Below are 8,129 nucleotides of genomic sequence, written 5' to 3' on the forward strand. Positions count from 1 at the left end.
GAGGCGGGATTCGGCCCAGAGACCCAACTGGAGAGACTCCCGCATCAAGGATCGGGACCGAGTCCCCCCCTGTTGATTGACGTGAGCCTTGGCCGAGACATTGTCCGTCAGGACAAGAACGTCCCGACCAAGAATCAGATGCTCGAAGTTGAGAAGAGCGAGGTAGATGGCTCTCAATTCCAGGACATTGATGTTCATGGCCTGTTCCGTCTGGGACCAAAGGCCTTGCGCCATGTGAGAGTCCAGGTGAGCCCCCCAACCTGAGAGACTGGCGTCTGTAGTGATGACCATCCTGGGGACCTCCCCGAACGAAGAGCCCTGGGAAATTGCTGACAACGTCCACCAAGTGAGCGAGTCTCGAACTTCCGGGGACAAGGAGATGCTCGCGGACAATGTGTTGGCCCGTCTCCGTTGGTAGGGGAGAAGAAGCCACTGCAGCTCCCTGCTGTGGAGGTGAGACCACGGCACGATGCCGTAAGCAGAGACCATTTTGCCTAGAAGACTAGAAAGAGCCAGCAGGGAGGCGGAGCCCCGCCTCTGGAACTTGGAGGCCATGTCAGATAGGCTGGTCTGGCGCTCCAGTGACAGAGCCACTTGAAGGGTATCGGAATTAATAACAGCCCCGAGGTGCTGGAGACATGTAGTGGGGAACAGATGGCTCTTGGCCCAATTAATGGAGAAGCCATGCCATTGCAAAATGGAAGTGACCGAGGCTAGATCCCTGGTAGCCTGGGACTGGGTTTTAGAAAGTATGAGAATATCGTCTAAGTAAAAGAGGGTGCGAATAGGGATAGAGCTAATATGGCCTATGAGGGCAGCCATGATTTTAGTGAATACCCGGGGGCAGAGGAAAGATCAAATGGTAAGGCAGCATACTGGAAATGTTGCCCATTATACGAAAAGCGAAGGAATTTGCGATGGGGAGGGAAAATGGGGACATGGAGGTAGGCCTCCGTTAAGTCAATGGAGGACATGAAATCTCCCTTCCGAATGCAGAGCAGAATGGTGTGAAGAGACTGCATTTTAAAACGGCGATATGTGATATGCCGATTTAGGGACTTTAAATCAAGGATGGCCCTCCAGCTACCCGATGATTTGGGAACCAGGAACAAATGGGAGTAGAACCCCCGGCCCCTTTGGTGGGAGGGGACAGGCTGAATGGCCTTAATGGCCAATAGATGTTGGATGGCCTGCTGAACCCTAGCCCTCTTAATAGGGTCCAGGGAGACGGGGCAACGGAGATAGTGGTTAGGGGGTGGGGATAGAAATTCGAGTTTAAGACCAAATTTAATTGTATCCCTGACCCAAAGGTCCGAGACAGAAATATCCCATTGGGCAGAGAAATGGGACAAACGGCCGCCAATTAAAGAGTCAGGCAGAGCCTCAACGGGACCGTCTAAAGGGGCGACCCCTCCCCCCACGAAAGGAAGGTTTCGATGTAAACCTAGCCCCCTGTCTGACCTCGTTTCCGAACTGCTGCTGAGACCTGGAAGGCAGGGATCGGTGAGAACGGTGTTGGAAGTAGTTGGAATCGGAGCCTCGAAAGGAAGATGAAGCACGAAAGGAGCCTTGAGAACGATATTCAGATCGACGGGTTATGGGAGGAAGAATTTTATGTTGGTCCCTCGTTTCTGTTAACAGTGGGTCCAGCTGGGAGCCGAACAACTTGTCAGAGGAGTACGGGGAAGAAGCCAGGCGCCACTTATTGCAGGCATCAGCTTGCCAATTTCAAAGCCAGAGAAGACGTCTCGATGTTACTGACGTACCCATGGCCTTAGCTGCGAAGCGAGCGGCGTTAAGCGTAGCGTCGGCAGAGGATTCCACCGCCCCTAGGATTTTATTGATGTCCTGATGGGAGCGGTGGTCGGATGCCGGGATGTGGTCTTGAAGCTGGCGCAACCACAGAATGGACGCTCGATTGAAGAAAGACGCCGCCGAGGTGGCCTGGATAGACCAAGCAGAGGCTTGGTGCCCTTTGATGAGGGTCCTTTCGACCTTCTTTTCCTCAGGTCGCAAATAGTCTTCCGATGGCCCCGTCGGGGGAGAAGAAGAATATAAGGCCACGACCGGGGAATCGACGGCGGGTACTTGCAGAAGACTGGAGACGTCTGGGGCCAGGTTGTAGAACCTTCTGTCCAAATTGTTCGGGATGGGCCCCGAGCTGGGAGATGACCATTGACGTTTCAGAACCTCTGAAAACAGTTTAGGCACAGGGATCACCTCAGATTGAACTGTGGGCTCTTGGAACAGGGCCGAGGCAGGATCCACCGGAGTAGGAGGTGCCGAAGAATCAGAATTACCTGTATCTAGGCGGGTGATCGTCTTCGCCTTGTAGAGTAAGGAACGAAACATGTGGGGCTTGAAGAGGCCCACGAAGGCTGGTTGATCAGGCTCTAGACCCTCGTCCTCCGAGAGATCTTGGTCAGGTAAAGCCCCTTCTTCAGAGAGAGAATCCTGACTGGCCGAATCGTGATCACAGGTATCCTCTGGCTCGCCATGGGAATGGTGAGGCCTAGCTTGGCCCTTCATGTGATGGCTAACTGGAGTAGGAGCCACAGACAGATGCTGTTGCAGGCCCTGGGCAATCCCCTGGCGAATAGCCTCAGAGATGATATCGGCCAAGGAACCCTGCATATCCAGAGGCAACTGAGAAGCTAACGTAGCAGGTTGAGAAGTAGTACCAGAAGAGGTAAGGCCCTGCTCAGCCTCGTTTGGAGGAGGCGATTGTTGAGCCTGCCTCTGAGGTTCCTCAGATGCAGATGGGAAAATAGAGGCAACATCAGGTGCGCTGGCTGGATCATCCTGAACTGAATGGTCAGGAGATAAAGAAGGTGGAGGCCTGGGATGAGGGCCAGAGACCGTGACGGATGGGGCTGGAAGATCCTGCGCCGCCTTGGAATGCGCCTTTTGAAAGGCCTTCTCTATAGCCCTGTGGCGCCTATCCTCATCCCTGGAAATAGCAGCCCCTTTTTTATGGGAGGTGCGGTCAGAGGTTGTTGCCCTAGACTTGTTCTTGTGGCCAGTTGAAGGGCCCTCCTCAGGATCCTCCTCATAGCGCCGCTTAGCCTTTGACTTGGAGCGATCCGAGGTTCTATCATTTACGGCAGCCATTTTGGAGTGAAAGAAAGGCGGGCAAAAATGGCGCCAAAACTCTCCGATAGAGGAAAAGATGAGCCCCAAATAATGCCAGTACCTTGAAGAGGCTCGATCGATGCAGCTGCTGGCCCAGATTCTCGCTAGCTCTCAGGCTTGACTGCGAGAAGAAAAGGGAGCGGAATTGCCGCGCCGCACCCGTCAACTGTGAGTCGGTAAAATGGCGCCGCCTTGATTGACAGCCACAGAAGACAGCGGTCTGTCTAATATCGGTAGCCGGCAGGTCCGACGCGAGGAGGCAGGAAACAGGCGCGGAATCAAGCCTCGCGCCCCTCAGCTGTAGATCAAAGGTTGGAGCCGCTAGAATCGGCGCTGCAGGGTCGGCTGGGCGAAATAATGCGGCGGAGCGAGACAAGCAAGCTCGTGCGCATGGGCGAAGGGAGCTGCCGGCCGGCAGTCCTCGCAGCTGTTAAATTAACAATAGGCTCCTAAATGCTTTAAAATTAATTTTGAGTCCAAATTTAGAAGCAAAAAGACAGCAAGTCACAATCAGGCAAGAAGCAATCCACAGACACAACTGTCCAAGTGCAGACCGAGTCGAAAAACTGGATAGTCCGGGAAGGGGCGGTGACAAAATTCAGTAGACTCGGTCCTATTGGCTGCCAGACGTGTCACTACCCAGGCATGACTGCCGTGGTCGCCTTATAGGAGAAGAGCAACGAAGATGGTATGGGGCTTGGGGTCTAAAGATCGGTTAAAGAAACATGGTATGTTTAGCTTAAAGAAGAAAAGGGAAAAGGAAAACATGATAGCAGCCTTCCAATATACAAAGGGTTGTCACAGAGCAGAGAATGTGGATTTATTCACATAAAGACAAGGCAAGAGCAGTGAAAGCTTTACAGTGATAGAGCAAAACTTGAACTAAGGAGGGATTTCCCAAGTGTGAGAACTATTAAGCCATGGAACAGCCTCTTCCTGTAGTTGAGGTTTTCATTACTAGAGGTTTTTAAAAGAAAATTAGACAGCCATTTGTCCATAATAAAATGAAAATTCCTAAAGTTGGCAAGACCTAGATCCCTTCCAACCCCATAATGGAATGGGACGGGACGGGTTGGGACAGAACAGAATAATTCTTTATTGGCCAAGTGTGATTGGACACAATGAATTTGTTTCCGGTGTATAAGCTCTCAGTGTACATACAAACAACAAAGTATACCAATTTGAGTATGATGTTGGACCTTCCTGAGTCCAGAAATCTTAGATTTCCATTATTCTTTTATGTCTGTTTCCATCTTCAGTGTTCTTAAAGGCTTCATTGTAATACTGTTTCCTTTTTTCTTCTAATAGTTTTCTAAAAAAAATTTGTTAAGTTATTTTCCAAGATCTTTGATTTTCTTTGGCTTTGGCTTCTCTGTTAATCTTGGCAATTTCCACAATTGTTCTTTTATCTAGCTTCTTGGTCTTTGGCAGTTGCTTTTCATTTTCATCCTTACCAGCTTCTTTTATTCCATTGTTCCCTTTTTCTATCAACCAGGTTCAGAACTTCAAAGCGATTTCTAATGTACTCATTGAAAATGTTAAGTGTATGATCAAGATCATATTATAAAAGCTGGTTAGTTTTGTTCTGCTTAGCTTTACTTGGAACTTGCACATGAGTAATTTTTTATCTGTTCCATAAACTTGAATTGAAAACCAAGCCTAACAATGATATTTTTGTGGCCCATTTCAGTGGGCAGAGGGCAGTGCCCATTTTGACTACTACCTTGGTAGAATTTATTTAAAAAATAGATTTCTAGAGTTACTATAGTAGTTTCCAGAGTTGAGAAGGGAGATTAGAACACACCTTCTGTTGAAATTGTGCAGCTTGGGTAAGGCTAATTCTTTCCAACACTTTTCTACAGAAGATACTCAATTGAGAAGGTCAAATGCACAAATATTTTAAGAATCACAGTTATGAATAAAAAGTTTGTTCAAATAAAAAACACCTGAAGTCTGCATTTTTCCGTCTTCATTTTTGAGAGTATCTCCTCTTATGTTTTAAACCAAATACACAATGATAGGGTGACTTAAGTATTTATCAACTTACAGTTCATTTGAATGTATCTTGAAAAACAGATTACACACTGGCATTGTAATCCTGGGTTTTTCTAAAAAGAAACATGAGTCACTTTTTCCCTTGAAAACAAACCATGAGATCTTACAAGTACACCAAAGTAGTCATTCTGACATCACTGATTTACAATTATAACCACTGCAGACTGAGATGTATATAAATCCTGTTGAAATTCAACAGGCTTAAGCACATCTAGTGGTCTAACCTTGAGCTACATATCATGTCATTCTCCTTCTATACCAATGTTGTCCAACCTTGGCAACTTTAAGACTTGTGGACTTCAACTTCTTTGGCTGATTGAGACATTCTGGGAATTGAAGTCCACAAGTCAAAGTTGCCAAGGTTGAACACCACTGGTCTAGACTATCAACTATTTTCCTTTTGTGAGATGCACTGCCAGTGACAATTAATGTATACCACTGCTATGGAAAATGAATGCCATATCACTCTCAGCTATGGCTCAGAGCCAAAGAAAGTTAAACAAAAGGGGTGGAAAGGAGAAGGCTAGGTCCGCCCAGCCTAACAACAATATTTGTGTGGCCTACTATTTAACATCATCATCCCCTGGTCTTGCAGTTTTAGAAGGAAAATTAAAAGGAGGTTCACTAAAGCATTGGAGGACTTTTATTCTCCAGTGACTTTTACTCTGCTTGAAAAGCTGCAACGTATACTGATCTGACCTCTCTAAAGAAAGTATTCTAAACCTCTTCACAAAAGTATAGTTTCCAATGCACTTGGGGAGTGAGAATTTTTAAAATTGAGTATAGGCATATTTCATGTATATGTCGGACAAGTTAAAGGAACTGATTTTGCATTAACTGGCAGCGGCTATTTACAATTAAGAAATAATGGATTAACTACCATATCAAGGACAATAGTACCTTCTGAGACTTAGGCCACAGAGGGAAGAGTACACTCAGAATTTTAATTCTATTTATTCAGCTTTACTCATGCCAGAAACATGATATGATAATAGTTTCTCTCAATATCTAAAGAGGGCTTTTAGCTTATTGCCAAGAAGCCCTGGTTTACAATTGGATTCATGTGGGAAGATTTCTAGATTCAGAAAGTGCAACTTCCAGGTAGATTTTGTTTTTTGTTTTCTTGCAAACAAACAATCCATCTCTGATTCTTTTTGGAAAGGCAACACAATTATTTGAGGAGAATATTAACGATTCTTTTTCAATTTTGGAATGCTTTTGCTCAGGAAACAAAAAAATGACCTTGAACTACACAAATTTATTCTTCACAGCAAATTGCTAAGTCAAAATTACGTCTCAACAGTTGGAAGAAGATCAAAGTAATTTTCTCTTAAAATTGCTGTTTTAAACGATTGTTCACCCTTACCACCTTGTAAGAAAATGATTTATACAAATTGAAACTCTAATGGAATGGCAGGCTTCTTTCTTTCCGCTCCGATACTTCACAGTGCACAGACATTGCCATCCCCAATTCATTTCAATCAGCTGAGTTACTTAACCTTGGAAGGAGTAAAATTCCACATCCAAAACTGAACTCGTGATGTACTCCCAGATTTTTAGAATATGTTCTGGGAAAAATTATAATTATTTTCCTGCTTGCTAATATGAGAATGTTCTTGCACAAATAGGTGACAAGTAGTTGGAGCAAAAAACAATGAAGACTTTCAAGACTAAACACAACATTGTATAGAAAGATTTTTTTTAGGATTACATATTTTTAAGCAATATATTATTCAATTAGAGCATTAGCAACTGATGATTCTGTTTTAATTTGTGGGGCTGTGGATTGAGGTACAGATTTTATTTATTTGGCCACGTCACCATGAGTAATAACAGCCACAATAATGAAAAGAATAATGAAAGGAAAAAAATAATGACAGGAAAATCCATCTTAGTTCTTGCTAAATTGTTCATTAACCTATAGTTCAGTAACCGTGTTTGCATGGCTCATTCAACTGGACTATGAGGTTGGGAGAGAAATCTGTCTCATAAATGATCTGCTTAACTAGGTTAACTAGAACATTTACCTCTTATCAACTCCTACTACTAACAAACAAATTATTTATAGGAGAGCAAAGTATCTTTTCTGACATTTGTCACTGGAACAATATATTCCACTTCTGGACCTGTTTTGTTTTTCCTGTCCTGTGGGTTAAATTTGGAGGTGTACAGAAGGTAGGAATCAATAGATGTTGGTAAGGAGTGACATACCATCCCAATTGTGCTATTTTAGATTGTTTTCCTCTATGTGAGTTTTTTTTTTAATTAAAATTGGGGTGGGGGGGAGAGAGAGGTCCTCTGCAGCAGTGAAAGAGCTATAAGAAATGGCAACAGCATGGCAGAAACAGCCAGCACACAAAGATGAGTCATTTAATTTAGGGAGAGGATGACAATGACATCTGTAACATTGAATTATAACATTATTTTTCAAAAAATTAAATTGAACTATTTGGATACCAATTAAACCAGAATGGTATATAACAAATAATAATTATATATTGAAAATGGGTATGACAGCCCTATTCACTGGATGAACAGACATTATTCCCTGAGTAGCATTAAGAACATAAGGATATAGGGAGTGTGGGGGGATTGGCTGGTACCCTTGGCTCAGCTAGTCCAGCAGTTTGTTTTTAGAGTGTCCAAGATAGCCCAATAGTCTTCCAGCAGATGATCTTCAAAGGTAAGCACAACCACCCTCAAGTTTATATACTGTAATATAACCCAAGATTTCCATGAATTAGTCCAATTCTTTTTGGAAACCAGCTATGCTGAATTCCCTTGTGGTAGGGAATTCCAAAACTTAATTAAGATCAGTTGCTTCAATGCCATCAGCCTCAGGAAAAAAAATGAAGGCAAAAAATAACCCACCACAAATTGGAAATGGAGATTAATCTTGGATTAAAAAGATGATGGCCATAATGTCTCATCCTATGATAGTA

The sequence above is a fragment of the Pituophis catenifer genome, unplaced genomic scaffold (genome assembly GCF_029215685.1).
Source record: "Pituophis catenifer annectens isolate HBS135680 unplaced genomic scaffold, rPitCat1.0.hap2 SCAF_2, whole genome shotgun sequence".
Taxonomy (NCBI): Eukaryota; Metazoa; Chordata; class Lepidosauria; order Squamata; family Colubridae; genus Pituophis; species Pituophis catenifer.